This window comes from Bos grunniens, chromosome 12 (genome assembly GCF_055505025.1).
Source record: "Bos grunniens cultivar Pamir isolate PY7600 chromosome 12, Bosgru_T2T1.0, whole genome shotgun sequence".
NCBI classification, from domain to species: domain Eukaryota; kingdom Metazoa; phylum Chordata; class Mammalia; order Artiodactyla; family Bovidae; genus Bos; species Bos grunniens.
In genome coordinates, this window is record NC_141176.1 from 4512884 (window position 1) to 4531832 (window position 18949).

Consider the following 18949-nt stretch of genomic DNA (forward strand, 5'->3'; position numbering starts at 1 on the left):
GTCCACAGAATGATAAGGCAGCTTGTCCTAGCAGTGTCTGTGTGTTGGCTGGAGGATATTCTTGTCATACTTCTACTTGGAGAAACAAACTTAACAAGAAAGTTAAAGATATATGGCCCAAATATTAATAGAAGTAGGAAAGCTGCTGAGGCACCAGCTAGGAGGACCAGGTCCAGACACTGGTTTGTGACATTAGTGTAATGGCACCCCACTCCAGTACTCTTGCCTGGAAAATCCCATGGATGGAGGAGCCTGGTGGGCTACAGTCCATGGGGTCACTAAGAGTCGGACATGACTGAGTGACTTCACTTTCACTTTTCACTTTAATGCATTGGAGAAGGAAATGGCAATCCACTCCAGTGTTCTTGCCTTGAGAATCCCAGGGACAGGGGAGCCTGGTGGTCTGCCATCTATGGGGTCGCACAGAGTCTGACATGACTGAAGCAACTTAGCAGCAGCAGCAGCAGCAGCAGCAACAGGTATGAGAAGATGCAAGAATTTGGATTCATAAAAATCTTTACCTGAAAACATCTGACGGCCTGTTTTTCTGGGTTTTCCCAGAGCTCAGAGTGCCTTATTTTTGTCTCCACCCTGAACTCCTTTCAAGGGAGTGTTGAAGGTCAGCATCTTATAATGGTCATGTGTTAATCTTTGTAGAGGCAGCTGGCAAGGACCAACTTCCAGTCAGCAGGGCCATTTCAGTTATATTTGACCATGTTTGGGGGCATTTCATGGCCACTGTGTTCCACGGTGCTGGGAAGGCTCACTCCCAGGCCTAACAAGATTCCATTGACAGGCCACTCAGCATGTTGTCACTGGACCAGGCCTTGCAAGGGGCAAAAGTCTTAATAGTCGCTAGTAAGACTAGTATGACTAGCCACTAGTCTTACCTGTCTTACTAGCCTCTTGGTCCAGGAAAATATTTTCTCTTGTTGCTTCTTCCAACATCTAGAGTTACATTATTACAATTATTGATCTCATACGGAACTATCAGCATTTTATTGCAGGTTCAGTCACACATTTGGTAATATAAGAAATAATATTCTAAAGCAAGCTACATAGAGTATAATATAGCTAGTAGTTATTAGTATGGAAAAGGCAATGGCAATCCACTCCAGTGTTCTTGCCAGGAGAATCCCAGGGACTGGAGGAGCCTGGTGGGCTGCCATCTATGGGGTTGCATAGAGTCGGACATCACTGAAGTGACTTAGCAGCAGCAGCAGCAGTTATTAGTAAGATCACAAGCAAGAATTTAAGAACTTTCATTGGGTATAGCCTGATATACCCCAGGTCACCTGACTCAATTAAATGATTATAGCCAAGTGTTAATCTCCTGGTTGTACATCATGGAGCATCTGACCTTTATACAAAGATTGGTTACTGAGATAAGCTTTGGAAACAATCTTATAGAGTGTCCTTTTTAATAACTTAATTACACATTTTAGCAATAAAACATAACAAAGATCTATCTCAGAGGTGAATCTTAGTAAGCACAGACCTTAATTAAAACTATAACTTAATATTTAGTGAAACATAATTTTTTCTTTTCTTTTTTTCTGGGGGAGAACTCATTGTGAGGGCATTAACACTGTAGCCAGGGAAGGCTTTAACCTGTCAAATAAAAATGAGGTCCGTCAGGGAGCCAGGAAAAGCCAAGCGGCCGTCTTGGATCTTCCATAGCCCTGACTCTTTGATTTTTAGCTGTTGTCTATTTATTTTTAATTTCCTGATTTAATAGAAGACTATCGCCATGTTTTAAGGACATCAAGATAGCAAAAGTCTAACCATGAGGGGTTATTTTTTGTAGAAGCAAAATGAGTTTTGTCTACATATACCATAATCTTAAATAATGTTTATTTACTTTACCAAAGTAACAACAAGATTTTAAAAACAAATATAAATAACTTAAAGGCAAAGAAATTTATAATCTGTTATTGAAAGCTGCATTTTAAGAAAATTTTGTTATCTTTAGAGAGAGAAGACCAAATTCCAGTCTGGTACAAGCTTACTGTTAATAGCAAACTTTGTTTATCTGTTTAATCTTAGAGAGTCCTTTCCCTAAATCTTGAAGAACTAGCAGTATTCTTCTAAAGGCATGAGAGTAAAACCATAGAAGGCATGTTTAAAATCTGATTCTATTGCAATTGACAAAGAAACCTGGTCATAACACTTTAATAACTAGAATTATAATTGACCATATTTTATCAGGGCATATCAGATCTATATGAATTTCACATAATTTTAGAATATCTATATTAGTAACATCAACAATACAGTATAACCTGAAAAGATTTTTCACCCCTTTAACAGTACTTCCCATGTAATTTAACAAGTCCAATAAACTCAGGTAGCTTAACAGCTCTTTGAGATGTCTCAGGGGCCCTCTAAAGCATTCCAAAGTTGACTAGAAGTCAAGTTATTTAGGAAGTTTTGTCAATAAATATCAAAAGGGTTTATAACAGTCAAGTAGGATCATATAAGTTACTGTGAAATAATAGTTATTTACTTAGCCAAAGTTAACAAAAGATTTCAAAGGTAAATATAGAACAGATCAACTAAGAGGTAAAAAAAAAAAAACTTAAATTTATTATTAAAAACAGTTCAACATCTGAAGAAAGTATGTCTTCTTAACAGAGAGAAAGGCCAAATTTAAGTTTTTGCACCAGCTTACTTTAAACTCAGTTAGTTAAACTTAATTAAATTATTTTAAACTTAGACAGTCCTAGCCATGCACAAAACTTTTTCAGGGTCCACCTTCCACAAACCTTTTAATCATTTTCTGTAACAGTCACCTGTAAGCAGACCTACTTTCTTTTCCCTTTATAAAATGTAATTTTATTTTTTATATCTTCTTTATTAAAAGCATACATCCTATTTTCTTATTAGATTAGCAAACAAACATTAATACTAGATATTTAATATTGAACATTTCCCAGTTCTCTTGAATCTGAAATTTGTTTAGGTTAATTTTTCTTGTATTTAGAATTGTTTGATTTGTAAGGACTTATTTTTCTCTAGGTCAATTAAATTAGAAACTCATTTACAACTTCAACAATATTATCATAAAAAAGACTTCCCTGGTGGCTCAGAGGGTAAAGCATCTGCCTGCAATGCAGGAGACCCGGGTTCAATCCCTGGGTCGGGAAGATCTCCAGGAGAAGGAAATGGCAATCCACTCCAGTATTCTTGCTTGGAAAGTTCCAAGGACGGAGTAGCCTGCTACAGTCCATGGGGTCGCAAAGAGTCAGACACGACTGAGCGACTTCACTCACTTCAGTCACTTTTCTTTAGGCCAATTAAATTAGAAACTCATTTACAACTTCAACATATTATCATAAAAAAAGACATATACTGAGACATACATAAATCCAGAGAGATTGACAGATTGACAGATCTTATAGTTTTCTGTTTGAGATTTAAAATATTTCTTGACTCATTTTTTTTCTTCACTTGAAGTTCTAATTTGCCCAAGGCTGAGGTCTCAGACAAAGCTGGCTGTGTATTTCAAGGACACGGAAAGGGTTAACGTCAAGCTTTTCCCTGGACAGGTCTTTTTAACAAGTTAGTTGTTTTTAATTGCATATGCCAAAAGAATTGGTTTTATAGTTTCCAAAAAGAAAAATTTCTCTCACTCCATTCAGTCAGCAATCACGCACTCACAATCATTCAGAGGCTATCAGGATGCCTCCCTTCTCCCAAGTCCCCAGGTTTCCTTAACTGTTGCTCCCTTCCTGGGAGCCCCACGGAGGTTATCATTCACGATGCCTCCCTTCTTCCCGAGTCCCCAGGTCTCCCTATCTGAGGCTCCCTTCCTGGGAGCCCAGGGAAGTGATCAGGCTCCTCTTCTACCCACCGGGGTAGGTTCCTGCCTGGAGACCAGCCCCAGGGCCTTACCTTATCCTGTGGCCACTCCTGGTGAGTTGGTCCATCCCTCCAATGAGTCCAGCTGGGGCTCGGCCATCAGGAGAGTCGGAACACGGGTCTGAAAGAGAACCTGGAATACCATCAGCTGGCGCACCTCCTTGTTCCTCTGGGGGTTCCTTCACTCCAGCCGGGCAGAGCCACCAGTCTGGGGGCTCAAGGGGCCAGCGTAATTGGAATCTCATTGGGTCCTCCAGAAATGTTGCAGAAACCAGTACTTGGGAAACCAAGCACCACACTGGGTGGGCGCAGAGGAGTTAACACTCCAAGCTCTGAGGCCTGAACAAAGGGCTTACAGAGTTTTTATAGACAGGCTACAGTGGGCAACACTAGGTGTTAATAGTCTGGTTTTAACTAAGGGGTTTCACCTGTGGGAACAGTGATCAAAATGGGGAGGGGGATGTCTGCCCAGGACAGGAATGATGAAGCAGTTTGCAGGGGCTGGGCGATTGCAAAGAGCAGGACAAGGGTGAGTGAGATCAACTTCAGTTCCTAGTATTGCAAGTCCCCACTTTCTGAGACCACATGTCCTATGTGATCTAAACTTTGCAAGGGGCAAGCTGAGTTACAGAGGCAGAAGGAGAAGGAGATTATGTAAAATTTTAACTTTTCCTCTTCAGTAAGACATCTTTCTGGATCCTCTAAAGACACTAATCCCATTAAGGACTTCCTAGGTGGTGATCTTCAGGACTAAGATAATCACAATGGTGTGATCACTCACCTAGAGCCAGATCCTAGAATGTGAAGTCAAGTGGGCCTTAGAAAGCATCACTACAAACAAAGCTAGTGGAGGTGATGGAATTCCAGTTGAGCTATTTCAAACTCTGAAAGATGATGCTGTGAAAGTGCTACACTCAATATGCCAGCAAATTTGGAAAACTCAGCAGTGGCCACAGGACTGGAAAAGGTCAGTTTTCATTCCAATCCCAAAGAAAGGAAATGCCAAAGAATGCTCAAACTACCACACAATTTCACTCATCTCACATGCTAGTAAAGAAATGCTCAAAATTCTCCAAGCCAGGCTTCAGCAATAGGTGAACTGTGAACTTCCAGATATTCAAGCTGGTTTTAGAAAAGTCAGAGGAACCAGAGATCAAATTGCCAACATCTGCTGGATCATCAAAAAAGCAAGAGAGTTCCAGAAAAACATCTATTTCTGCTTTATTAACTATGCCAAAGCCTTTGGCTGTGTGGATCACAATAAACCGTGGAACATTCTGAAAGAGATGGGAATATCAGACCACCTGACCTGCCTCTTGAGAAACCTATATGCAGGTCAGGAAGCAACAGTTAGAACTGGACATGGAACAACAGACTGGTTCCAAATAGGAAAAGGAGTATGTCAAGGCTGTATATTGTCACCCTGCTTATTTAACTTATATGATTTAACTTATATGATTTAACTTACATGCAGAGTACATCATGAGAAACGCTGGGTTGGAAGAAGCACAATATCAATAACCTCAGATATGCAGATGACACCACCCTTATGGCAGAAAGTGAAGAGGAACTAAAAACCCTCTTGATGAAAGTGAAAGTGGAGAGTGAAAAAGTTGGCTTAAAGCTCAACATTCGGAAAAGGAAGATCATGGCATCTGGTCCCATCACTTCATGGGAAATAAATGGGGAAACAGTGGAAACAGTGTCAGACTTTATTTTTTGGGGGCTCCAAAATCACTGCAGATGATGACTGCAGCCATGAAATTAAAAGACACTTACTCCTTGGAAGGAAAGTTATGACCAACCTAGACAGCATATTAAAAAGCAGAGATATTACTTTCCCAAGAAAGGTCCATCTAGCCAAGACTATTGTTTTTCCTGTGGTCATGTATGGATGTGAGAGGTGGACTGTGAAGAAAGCTGAGCACCGAAGAATTGATGCTTTTGAACTGTGGTGTTGGAGGACTCTTGAGAGTCCCTTGGACTGCAAGGAAATCCAACCAGTCCATTCTAAAGGAGATCAGTCCTAGGTGTTCTTTGGAAGGACTTATGCTAAAGCTGAAACTCCAGTACTTTGGCCACCTCACGCAAAGAGTTGACTCATTGGAAAAGACTCTGATGCTGAGGGATTGGGGGCAGGAGGAGAAGGGGATGACAGAGGATGAAATGGCTGGATGGCATCATAGACTCTATGGATGTGAGTCTGAGTGAACTCCAGTAGTTGGTGATGGATAGGGAGGCCTGGTGTGCTGCAATTCATGGGGTCACTAAGAGTCAGACACGACTGAGTGACTGAACTGAACTGAGGTGGTACAGTGGTAAAGAATCTGCCTGCTAATGTGGGAGACACAAGAGACACAGGTTCAATCCCTGGGTCAGGAGGATACTCAGGAGCAGGAAATGGCAACCCTTCTCAGTGTTCTTGCTTGGAAAATTCTAGACAGAGGAGCCTGGCAGGCTACAGTACATGGGATCCAAAAGAATTAGACACAACTGAGCAGGAATGCAACATGTTGTCCCTTAAAGAGGATTTTTCTCTCATTGCATATTCACTTCACAAGCCCCCACTCCCTAATACAGTCTATTTGGGGGTTAAGAATTTCAAGTCATGAATTTGAGAGGAGATTCAAATATTCACACCATAGCATCACATCTTCAGGTTGTTCTCAAATCAGGAAATGATTCCATGAAACAGAAGGCAGAATAAAGGTTTGTTGTTATTGTTGAGTCACTAAATCATGTCAGATTCAGACTCCAACTCCCGTGGACTGAACCACATTAGGCTCCTCTGTCCTTCACTATCTTCCAGAGTTTGCTCAAATTCATGTCCATTGTGTTGGTGATGCTATCTAACCATCTCATCCTCTGCAGCCTCTTTCTCCTTTTGCCATCAATCTTTCCCTGCATCAGGGTCTTTTCCAATGCTCTTGGCATCAGGAGGCTAACATATTGGAGCTTCAGCTTCAGTAATAGTCCTTCCAATGAATATTTAGGGTTGATTTCCTTTAGAATTGACTGGTTTGATCTCCTTGCAGTCCAAGGTGCTCTCAAGAGTCTTCTTCAGCACCACGATTTGAAAGCATCAATTCTTCCGTGGTCAGCCTTCTTTATAGTCCAACTCTCACATCCTTACATGACTACTGGAAAAAACATAGCTTTGACTATCCATGCCTTTTTTAGCAAAGTGATGTCTCTGCTTTTTAATATGCTATCTAGGTTTGTCATAGTTTTCTTACAAGAAGCAAATGTCTTTTAATTTCATGGTTGCAGTCACCATCTGCAGTAATTTTGGAGTCGAGTAATATTAAATAAAATCTGTCACTGCTTCCACATTTCCCCTTTCTATTTGCCATGAAGTGATGTGACCAGATGTCATGACCTTAGTTTAATGTTTAATTTCTAACCAGCTTTTTCACTCTCTTCTTTCACTCTCATCGAGATACAGCATGAAGATACATAGGATCCAATGGGGAGGGAGTCAGAGCCCCTTAGCTTAACACAAGAGGAGTCAAGTCTTGTTGATTGAGCTTTGTCCTCACAAGTGTCCCTCCCCACCCACCCCCCAAAAAAAAGATGTTGAAGTCCTACAGACTCTTACCTATAAATATGAGCTTATTTGAAAATAGGGTCTTTATAAATGTAATCAAGATGAGGTAGTATTCAACTAAGTTTTGCCCTAATCCTATATGATTGGTGGTCCTTATAAAAAGAAGAAAAAGAGACACAGACACATAGAGAGGAGGTGGCAAATGTGATCATAGTGGCAGCAATAGTAAAGTGGCCAAAGAACACCAAGAATTGAAAGGCATCACTAGAAGATAGCAAGAGACAGGGAAGAATTCTAACCATTCTCAGAGAAAATCTAGTCCTGACTAAACTGTCAGCAGGGCCATATTTCAGGCTTTCAGCCTCTAAAACTGTAAGACCGATATATTTCTATTGTTTTATCCACTCAGTTTATGGTACTTTGCTAAGGGTGTCAAATGAGATCTACATTGTATAATCCAGGTCATCAGCATAGACAGACACCATACAAAGGGCAACCCATACAAAAGTGGTATATGAAACACATTTTAAATACTGCCATCAGCTGATACTCCAACAAAATTTCATATGGTAATAGGCCTCTGTAACAAATCACTGTTTTTGGCCCAGAGGGTGTAGACCCAAAAAACACCTGCAAAAAGTGAAAGCGAAATCCAGAATGGGTACATGTTCCACCACTAAGAATTTTCATGCATTTCTTTCAGTAGTATAGAAAAACTAGAAATTAATAATAAATTATCATTTTCACATCATTTACAGTATACTACATGTATAAATGCCTTAGTTGCTTTTATGGTAAAGTGTATATCAGGCTTCTTTTTTAGTTATATGGGTTTAGACACTATCTAGAGTAAAAACAATATAGTTATATTACAATATGTTAAGGAATAGAAACTTTCCAAGTATTAAAAAAAAATGTCTGCACAAATTGTGTAGCCAATTTGTGTGTTGCTAAGATTTTACAGTCGATAATATGGGTGAACTGATGTAAATAGCAGGCTGTAGAGAATATTTCTTGGCAATTTTTTTTTTTTTTTTGCATTTCAGTGTTTCATATTACACTATATATTAGTTCTGCTTCTAGAAAATGTAGAAGCAGAACACATTCACAAGTGCAAAATATATAAAGCTAACTCATGGAATTAAATGGACAAAATAGAATTCTGTGTTATTCTGTAGGTGCAGTGAAAATTAGGACTCAGTAAATACGGAGAACTTAAAGAAAGCTTCACATCTTTAAATTTTCACAATTTTCTACTCAAGAATGTGAGTGTACTAAGTCACTTCAGTTGTGTGTGACTCTTGGTGATTCCGTGGACTGTAGCCCTCCAGGTCCTCTGTCCACAGGAATTTTAAGGCAAGAATACTGGAGTGGGTTGTCATGACCTCCTCCAGGGGATTTTCCCTACCCAGAGATCAAACCAGCATCCCTATGTCTCCTGCACTGGCAGGTGGATCTTTTCCATTTGGGAAGCCCCACTCAAGAATGACATTTGCTAATTAAAACTGACATTGCTCATATATTCATCAGCCTGATTAGGTCTATACCATGTAAAAGTAGGTTATGAGTAGATTGATTACTAATCCACCACTAAGAAGAAACTGAAGAGATATTTGCCCTTCTTCTCCCTGACATATTTAATGTAGGCAAATTGTGGAATGTAACCATATATTGTACACACAGATAACTATATCAATTAATTAACTTTGAAAAGTTTTTTATTATGGTTACTGGTTTCCCTGATGGCTCAGACAATGAAGAATCCACCTGCAATGCAGGGGGTTCAGTCCCTGAGTCAAGAAGACCCCCTGGAGTAGGAAATGCCTACCCACTCCAGTATTCTTGCCTGGAGAATTCCATGGACAGAGGAGCATGACAAGCTACAGTCCATGGGGTTGCAAAGAGTGGGACACGACTGGCCTACTAACACTTTCACTTTCCTTTCACTTTAAGTAGACAAATGTGCTCACTGTTTTTAAAGTTAACAATGGAGTACTAAAATATGTAAGATTTTGCCATTGATTATTTTCCTTTTTTCTAATTCCCTAATCCACTTGACTCAAAAGTAAAATGATCATCAAAGAACCACGGAGTACCCCCAAGGACTTAGCAATATACTACATGTTTGATCATTGAAAACTATAAAGAATATGCTTAGTTTTCATTCTATTGAAATGTTGAGTGGTCCGTTAGGCAGAAACAAGTAATTTGTCCATCAGAATCGTCCATGCTAAGTAATCACCCTTGGCAGTTTATATGTTGAACATGAGAGCACTCGTGAAAATATATGCACTGGATGATTGGAAGCTGACTTCTCTGTTATTCCAAAAGTCTACTCTTCAGTAAAGAGCTGTAGGTCAACCTTAAATTACTTGTTGTGCTATATGTAGCATAGGCTTTAAATAATTCTGACCCTCATTATATCTACAGAAAGGTATCTCAAGGGTTTTGATTTATAGCATGAAGCTACTAAAACCCTATATAACATGTCACTAATCTGAAATTTGAATTGTTAAAGAAAGAGGCTATAAAGACATTAGTGATATTTACAAAATTTGAAAATTCTAATTCGCATAGTAATGAATAATTACATAGAAACAAATCCATAATATACCCTTTACTTTATCATATCTTATGTAACTAAAAGCAACTTGATGTTTAGTTATACTAATGAGTGAGATTTCACCTGAAAATAAAATAACTAGACTTAATGATAGCCTTTATGCATCTTCCTGACTAAATTTTTCTAGTATTTATAACTGTAAATATTAATAAACCTATACAATTAATAAAACACTTTTATAGTTATATTAAATAATTTATAATAATACACGAATTCCAATCTATACTTAAATTGGAATTAAAAATTCCAATTAATACAAAAATATTCCAATTCCATAAAAGTGAATGCTACATATTAAAATATAAGTAAATACTAACTAAATACTAAAAGTGAATAATTTATATTGAGTTTAGCACATTCCTCACAAAGGATACTGCTGTTGACCCTATTAACAATAGCTGTTATTGTAATGAATATTTTCCTCTATGTTTGAAAACACTTCAAAGACAGAGATTAGTATGACATAGATAAATTGTAAAAGAAATATATATGTTTAAAAAGGGGGAAAACAAGTTAAGGAATGAAAATGAATATAAAACCAAAACAAAGTAAAGGTCAGTTTAGTGAAATAGATGAGCACTTTGTTGCATGTGATTTGAATTAAAAAAAAAAAAAGGCAGGAAAATTTGACTTGTAGTTATTTGGGGAGAGGTTAATAATTAGTTGTTCTGTTTGTCTCTTCAAACAAAATCAAATATTAAATAGACTGACATTGAATTCATTTATAGATCTATATATCACGGCTCTATATAAGCCTCTAATTTATATATATTTAATATATGTTACAAAATCTCAAATTATTGTTATTAAGATCATAATTAATCACATCTTTCCATGGCTACGTAAAGAAAGGAAAATGAGTTAAATGAGGGAAACACTTGAGCTCTTATGCCACTAATTAGTGATTGTCTTTATTGATTAAATATATGTAGCTATTTTAAACTATTATTTTATAAACACAAGAATCATTTCTTCAAGCACTAATTCATTTACTTATTTATTTATTCAATAAAGAAACCTACTGATTATTGAGTATTTCCATGTGTCATACAGTTGGAATGCAAGCTCGTTGAGGGAAAGAATTTTTGTTTTGTAACCTTAGAAAAGTGTCAGACACATGCAAGTATTTGATAGATATGTGTTGTTAGTGAATGAATGCTAGAATCCTAGGTGCTAGGATGTAATGATGAATAGATCATATAATGATGAATAGATCATATACAGTGGGCTTCCTGGGTATCACAGATACAAGAGATGCAGGTTCGATCTCTGGGTCAGGACAATCTCCTGGAGTAAGAAATGACAACCCGTTCTAGAATATTTGCATGGAAAATTCCATGGACAGAGGAGCCTGGAGACCCATGCAGTTGCAAAGTGTTAGATACAACTTAACACACACACACACACACACATCATACAGCACAGCCAATGGCTTTCCAGTGTTTCTAATGCCATGAGTGAAGTTAACAGCTGTTTGAAATTACTGTTATGTGTTATTGCAAAGTTCATAGCCATCACCCAAAAGCACAGAATATGTTTGTTCATCAATTTTAAAAATAAAAGAAACTAGATGGAAAATGCTAAATATCAGGGACAAGAAAATGGAATTGCAAGAATGATCAGATTTTAAATGAGTGGTTTCTTTCCAAGAAGTCCCTTAATGTCTATGCAAAAATAAATGGATCTCCAGGGCTCCTGCCCTCTTTTTATACTGCCTCTGCATTAACAAGGCATCTCTACACAAATATGCAGGTATGGGCAATTTAAGAAAAATCTTAACTGTAAAAATGGAGTTAAGGACAGATTAGCTGTTTATTCACCCCAAAAAAGATCCTCTAGGGAAAGATCAGGAATGATTCAATATCCCAGAAGAAAATTCAATGTTAAGTATATCAGCTGTTTAAAGGTATTCTAGTAATCAGATACTAGATACACAGTTTAGTGTGTTTATTCAAAACTTAGAAGGAATTGTGGAGAAATTCAAAATAGTCAATTACATTAAAATATAGAACACATAAAATCAAAGAAACGGGAAGGTTTTTTATTTTTTTAATGAAGTGTCAAGGAGGTGGTAATTACAAGCAAGTGTTTTATAATGATTATGTTGCAGACTATGTGCTGTGCTTAGTCGTTCAGCTGTGTCCAACTCTTTGTGACCCCATGGACTGTAGCCTGCCAGATTTCTCTGTCCATGAGGATTCTCCAGGGAAGAATACTGGAGTCGGCCGACATGCCCTCCTCCAGGGGGTCTTCCCAACCCAGGGATCGAATCCAGGTCTCCCACACTGCAGGCAGATTCTTTACCAACTGAGCCACCAGAGAAGCCCATTGCAGATTATTGGAAGAAGTAATTGTCTATTTCTATGAAAGAAAATTAAAAAAAAAAAGAGGCAGAGATACAATATGCATTACAATTAATTTATTAAGCCTTTAAAAAAATCTTCATAGGGAAGGTTTTAAAACATTTAGAAGTGACTTATTTTGAAAAGTGACAACATCCCGTTGAAGGATACTTGTGAATCATATACATTTTCTTCTTCCAGGTATGTATATAATTTTCCCCAAATAGAGGAAAAGACCTGCTGAATCATCATAGATCCTTTCTAAACTTTACCATCTTAATCCTCCCACCATTAATTAATTACCCTCAATTAACTAAATACACTCACTGTTTCTCTTTTACTTATTCTACTGTGTATGTTGTTGAATACTATATGTTTGGTAAGTTGCTTCAATATTTAAATGAAATAGTAAGCAGTAGTATCAGTATCGGAGAACACAACGGCACCCCTCTCCAGTACTCTTGCCTAGAAAATCCCATGGATGGAGGAGCCTGGTGGGCTGCAGTCCATGGGGTCGCTAAGAGTCGGACATGACTGAGTGACTTCACTTTCACTTTTCACTTTCATGCATTGGAGAAGGAAATGGCAACCCACTCCAGTGTTCTTGCCTTGAGAATCCCAGGGACAGGGGAGCCTGGTGGGCTGCCTTCTATGGGGTCGCACAGAGTCGGAAACGACTGAAGCGACTTAGCAGCAGCAGCAGCAGTATCAGTATAGTAACTCATGTAGGATACCCAGGAATTGAGTAGTATTAAAATGGATCATTAGAACACATACATTTTGAATTTCCATTTTAAAATTCTTTATTTCTGAAGTCTGTTGCTGTAGTTTAGTCACTAAGTTGCACTCCACTCTTTGCGACCCCCTGGACTGTAACACGCTATGCATCTCTGTCCATGGGATTTCCAGGCAAGAATACTAGTTTGGGTTTCCACTTCCTTCTCCAGGGAAGTTTCCCGATCCAGGAATTGAACTTGTGTCTCTTGCATTGGCAGGAGGATTCTTTACCACAGAGTCACCTGGGAAGCCCTTCTAGGTTTTGGGATAATTTATTGGCTTTTAAATACTAATCATAAGAATTAAAAGTCAATTTAGATTTTAAAATGAGTAATTCTTAGTCTCTGATTCCATAGTTATGTTCAGATAACATATATGGAGGAACATTTTAGGAAAGTATGCTGGACAGCATTGTGGGCAAAGAAGGAAACAGACCCACACAGAGCATTAATGATTTGCATGTTAATTGAGCTGTTTGAGAGCTCTCCTTCAAAGTTGCAAATCAGAGAAAGGTATATAGATCATCTAGATTCTTACTAAATGAAAAGAAGATGTGATATGAAAACATGAGGGTAGAGATGTGTAAGCAGGTTTCCTATGATTAATCATCCAAAGTAAACTTTATTATTTAAGAGCTATTGGAAAATAAAGAAGTTGATTGTTTTCCCCTAACAATGTGGATTAGATTTACATGGTGTCATAAATATTGACAGCATTATGTTAGTCAAGCATTCTGATTTGTCTTGCTTCCTGAGAATTCCATAAAAATGAAGATTGTATAAACATTTTTAGGGTGAATGCTCCAAGAGTTTGAAATAACGGGACCAGTGACTCTATGACTATTAAGTTGTTTTCATGCTGTTAAATCCTTTGCCTAAGGGTGGGAACTGAGGTACACAAGGTTGTTTCACCACCTCTTACTACAACTCTTTCCCCCACAATTTATAAAATTAATAGTTTGGACTATTTTTTCACCTTCTGTAAAGGATAAGGCTAATGCATGAATATGTTAAATGCTTTTTTTTTTTTTTTTTTTTTAGAATTCTAGCTAAAACTGTGAAGCTGAAGACAATAGGAATTGAATACACACCCTTCCTAAAAACAGTTTTTCAAATAAATCCATGCCAGTATTTATGTAACGAGTAACTGCTGCTGCTGCTGCTAAGTCACTTCAGTCATGTCCGACTCTGTGCAACCCCAGAGATGGCAGCCCACCAGGCTCCCCCGTCCCTGGGATTCTCCAGGCAAGAACACTGGAGTGGGTTGCCATTCCTTCTCCAATGCATGAAAGTGAAAAGTGAAAGTGAAGTCGCTCAGTCATGTCCGACCCTCAGCGACCCCATGGACTGCAGCCTTCCAGGCTCCTCCATCCATGGGATTTTCCAAGCAAGAGTACTGGAGTGGGGTGCCATTGCCTTCTCCAGTAACGACTAGCACAACTGGTCAAAAATCCAATTTCAGAAGAATTATATGATGGAATTAAAAGAGATCCTTTCAAGCGAATTTTTAGAGTAGAGATGGGGATTTCTTGAAGGAGGGTAAGGCTGACCTCTCCCTGCCTGTCAGGATTTTGACTATCCCATGGCATTGCAACTCCAAAGTTTTGCAGCAGACAATCCTTATAGCAGACTGATGTGGGCTCAGTAGGGATTGGCAAACAGGTGAACATAGAAACTGATGCCTGCTCTCTTTTGCTAGAAGTTTAAGACAGGGGTGTGGCTGAAGAAATCAAGACAAAAGTGCTATGAGGGAGATAGAAATTTTCCCACTTGCTGAGGCAAAGATGCGTGAGATCTTGTGGAACTATCAAAGCCATCAACTTATCCTGAGATTTTTTTGACTGTACACGACAAGTAATATAGGAAATAAGAAAATTCACCTTAGAGTCAGAAGGAGAGTGGAAGTTAGAAGGCAAAAGGGAAGTGCTTCTCCTGTGAGGGAGAGAGTTATTGTAGTATGATTACAACTGAGGGTGGATCTCTGCAGTCCACAAAGGCGCCCATAGAAGAACCAGATTTTGGATGCAGCATGATATCAGTTATTATCAGCTAACATGAAATTAGAAACAGTCCTAAATGTATAAATACTTAAATACACTTGGTTCTAATCCACCAGTTAGTTATTTTTAACCATGGTCTATGCTCATTTCTTGGCTTCCCTGGTGACTGAAACAGTAAAGAATCCGTGTGTAATGCAGAATACCTGGATTCAATCCCTGGGTCTAGAAGATCCCCTGGAGAAGGGAATGGCAACCAACTCCAGTATTCTTGCCTGGAGAATCCTATGAACAGAGGAGCCTGTTGGGCTATACTCCATGGAGTCGCAAAGAGTTGGACATGTTTGAGCAACTAACACTATACTATATACTCATTTCCAAATTATATATTTTAGAAAGAACTATAGAAAACCATGCTTCATAACTGACAATGGAAAAAATATGGTGATGGGAAAGAGATCGACAGATAATGGAAGGAGGGATGTGATTAATGTACTCAGATATTTAAAGTATTCTTATATGGAAGATAGATCATTTTCTAAGTTCAAAACAATGAGTAAAAGATAAATGGGTGAAGATTTTGGATGACTATAAATAAGATATCTAGTAGGAAAAAAATGTCTGTTAAGGAATAACCTGTCACACACAAAAAATTTTTTTTCCTATCACTGGAATTATTCAAACCAAAATTAAATTGTCATGGATGGAATTGGAAGAATGTAATTGACCACATGACCTTTAAAACATTTATGTTAGTTTTCCAAGGATGTTCTAGCTTTCTTTTCATTTTCAAAAGGATTCTTATAATAAAATAAAAATACGGCCACAGTATTCAAAAGATTCTTTCCAAATCTAAAAGTCCGTGAATCTATTTTTTGAATAAAGTTATTCACTCTCTTTGAATTTCATTTTTCCTTTCATACTTGTTAGCATTTGTCTTACATATTGCGGTGCTCCCGTGTTGGGTGCACATATATTTATAGTTGTTATATCTTCTTCTTGGATTGATCCTTTGATCATTATGTAGTGACCATCTTTGTCTCTTTTCACAGCCTTTGTTTTAAAGTCTATTTTATCTGATATGGGTATTGCTACTCCTGCTTTCTTTTGGTCCCTATTTACATGGAAAATTTTTTCCAGCCCTTCACTTTCAGTCTGTATGTGTCCCCTGTTTTGAGGTGGGTCTGTTGTAGACAACATATGTAGGGGTCTTGTTTTTGTATCCATTCAGCCAGTCTTTGTCTTTTGGTTGGGGTATTCAACCCATATACGTTTAAGGTAATTATTGATAAGTATGATCCCGTTGCCATTTACTTTATTGTTTTGGGTTCGAGTTTATACACTGTTTTTGTGTTTCCTGTCTAGAGAATATCCTTTAGTATTTGTTGGAGAGCTGGTTTGGTGGTGCTGAATTCTCTCAGCTTTTACTTGTATGTAAAGCTTTTGATTTCTCCTTCATATTTGAATGAGATCCTTGCTGGGTACAATAATCTGGGCTGTAGGTTATTTTCTTTCATCACTTTAAGTATGTCTTGCCATTCCCTCCTGGCTTGAAGAGTTTCTATTGAAAGATCAGCTGTTATCCTTATGGGAATTCCCTTGTGTGTTATTTGTTGTTTTTCCCTTGCTGCTTTTAACATTTGTTCTTTGTGTTTGATCTTTGTTAATTTGATTAATATGTGTCTTGGGGTGTTTTGCCTTGGATTTATCCTGTTTGGGACTCTCTGGGTTTCTTGGACTTGGGTGATTATTTCCTTCCCCATTTTAGGGAAGTTTTCAACTATTATCTCTTCAAGTATTTTCTCATGGTCTTTCTTTTTGTCTTCTTCTTCTGGGACCCCTATGATTCAAATGTTGTAGCGTTTAATATTGTCCTGGAGGTCTCTGAGATTATCCTCATTTCTTTTAATTCGTTTTTCTTTTATCCTCTCTGATTCATTTATTTCTACCATCTATCTTCTAATTCACTAATCCTATCTTCTGCCTCTGTTATTCTACTATTTGTTGCCTCCAGAGTGTTTTTAATTTCATTTATTGCATTATTCATTATATATTGACTCTCTTTTACTCTTTTAGGTCCTTGTTAAACCTTTCTTGCATCTTCTCATTCTTTGTCTCCAGGCTATTTATCTGTGATTCCATTTTGATTTCAAGATTTTGGATCAATTTCACTATCATTATTTGGAATTCTTTATCAGGTAGATTCCCTATCTCTTCCTCTTTAGTTTGGTTTGGTGGGCATTTATCCTGTTCCTTTATCTGCTGGGTATTCCTCTGTCTCTTCATCTTGTTTAAATTGCTGAGTTTGGGGTGTCCTTTCTGTATTCTGGCAGTTTGTGGAGTTCTCTTTATTGTGGTGTTTCCTCACTGTGTGTGGGAATAACACAATAATAGTGGGAGACTTTAATACCCCACTCACACCTATGGATAGATCAACTAAACAGAAAATTAACAAGGAAACACAAACGTTAAACGATACAATAGACCAGTTAGACCTAATTGATATCTATAGGACATTTCATCCCAAAACAATGAATTTCATCTTTTTCTCAGGCACACATGGAACCTTCTCCAGGATAGATCACATCCTGGGCCATAAATCTAGCCTTGGTAAATTAAAAAAAATAGAAATCATTCCAAGCATCTTTTCTGACCACAATGCAGTAAGATTAGATCTCAATTACAGGAGAAAAACTATTAAAAATTCCAACATATGGAGGCTGAACAACACGCTGCTGAATAACCAACAAATCACAGAAGAAATCAAAAAAGAAATAAAAATTTGCATAGAAACGAATGAAAATGAAAACAAAACAACCCAAAACCTATGGGACACTTTAAAAGTAGCGCTAAGGGGAAAGTTCATAGCAATACAGGCATACCTCAAGAAACAAGAAAAAAGTCAAATAAATAACCTAACCCTACACCTAAAGCAACTAGAAAAGGAAGAAATGAAGAACCCCAGGGTTAGTAGAAGGAAAGAAATCTTAAAAATTAGGGCAGAAATAAATGCAAAAGAAACAAAAGAGACCATAGCAAAAATCAACAAAGCCAAAAGCTGGTTCTTTGAAAGGATAAGTAAGATTGACAAACCATTAGCCAGACTCATCAAGAAACAAAGGGAGAAAAATCAAGTCAATAAAGTTAGAAATGAAAATGGAGAGATCACAACAGACAACACAGAAATACAAAGGATCATAAGAGACTACTATCAACAATTATATGCCAATAAAATGGACAACGTGGAAGAAATGGACAAATTCTTAGAAAAGTACAACTTTCTAAAACTCAACCAGGAAGAAATAGAAAATCTTAACAGACCCATCACAAGCACGGAAATTGAAACTGTAATAAAAAATCTTCCAGCAAACAAAAGCCCAGGTCCAGACGGCTTCACAGCTGAATTCTACCAAAAATTTAGAGAAGAGCTAACACCTATCCTGCTCAAACTCTTCCAGAAAATTGCAGAGGAAGGTAAACTTCCAAATTCATTCTATGAGGCCACCATCACCCTAATACCAAAACCTGACAAAGATCTCACAAAAAAAGAAAACTACAGGCCAATATCACTGATGAACATAGATGCAAAAATCCTAAACAAAATTCTAGCAATCAGAATCCAACAACACATTAAAAAGATCATACACCATGACCAAGTGGGCTTTATCCCAGGGATGCAAGGATTCTTCAATATCCACAAATCAATCAATGTGATACACCACATTAACAAATTGAAAAATAAAAACCATATGATTATCTCAATAGATGCAGAGAAAGCCTTTGACAAAATTCAACATCCATTT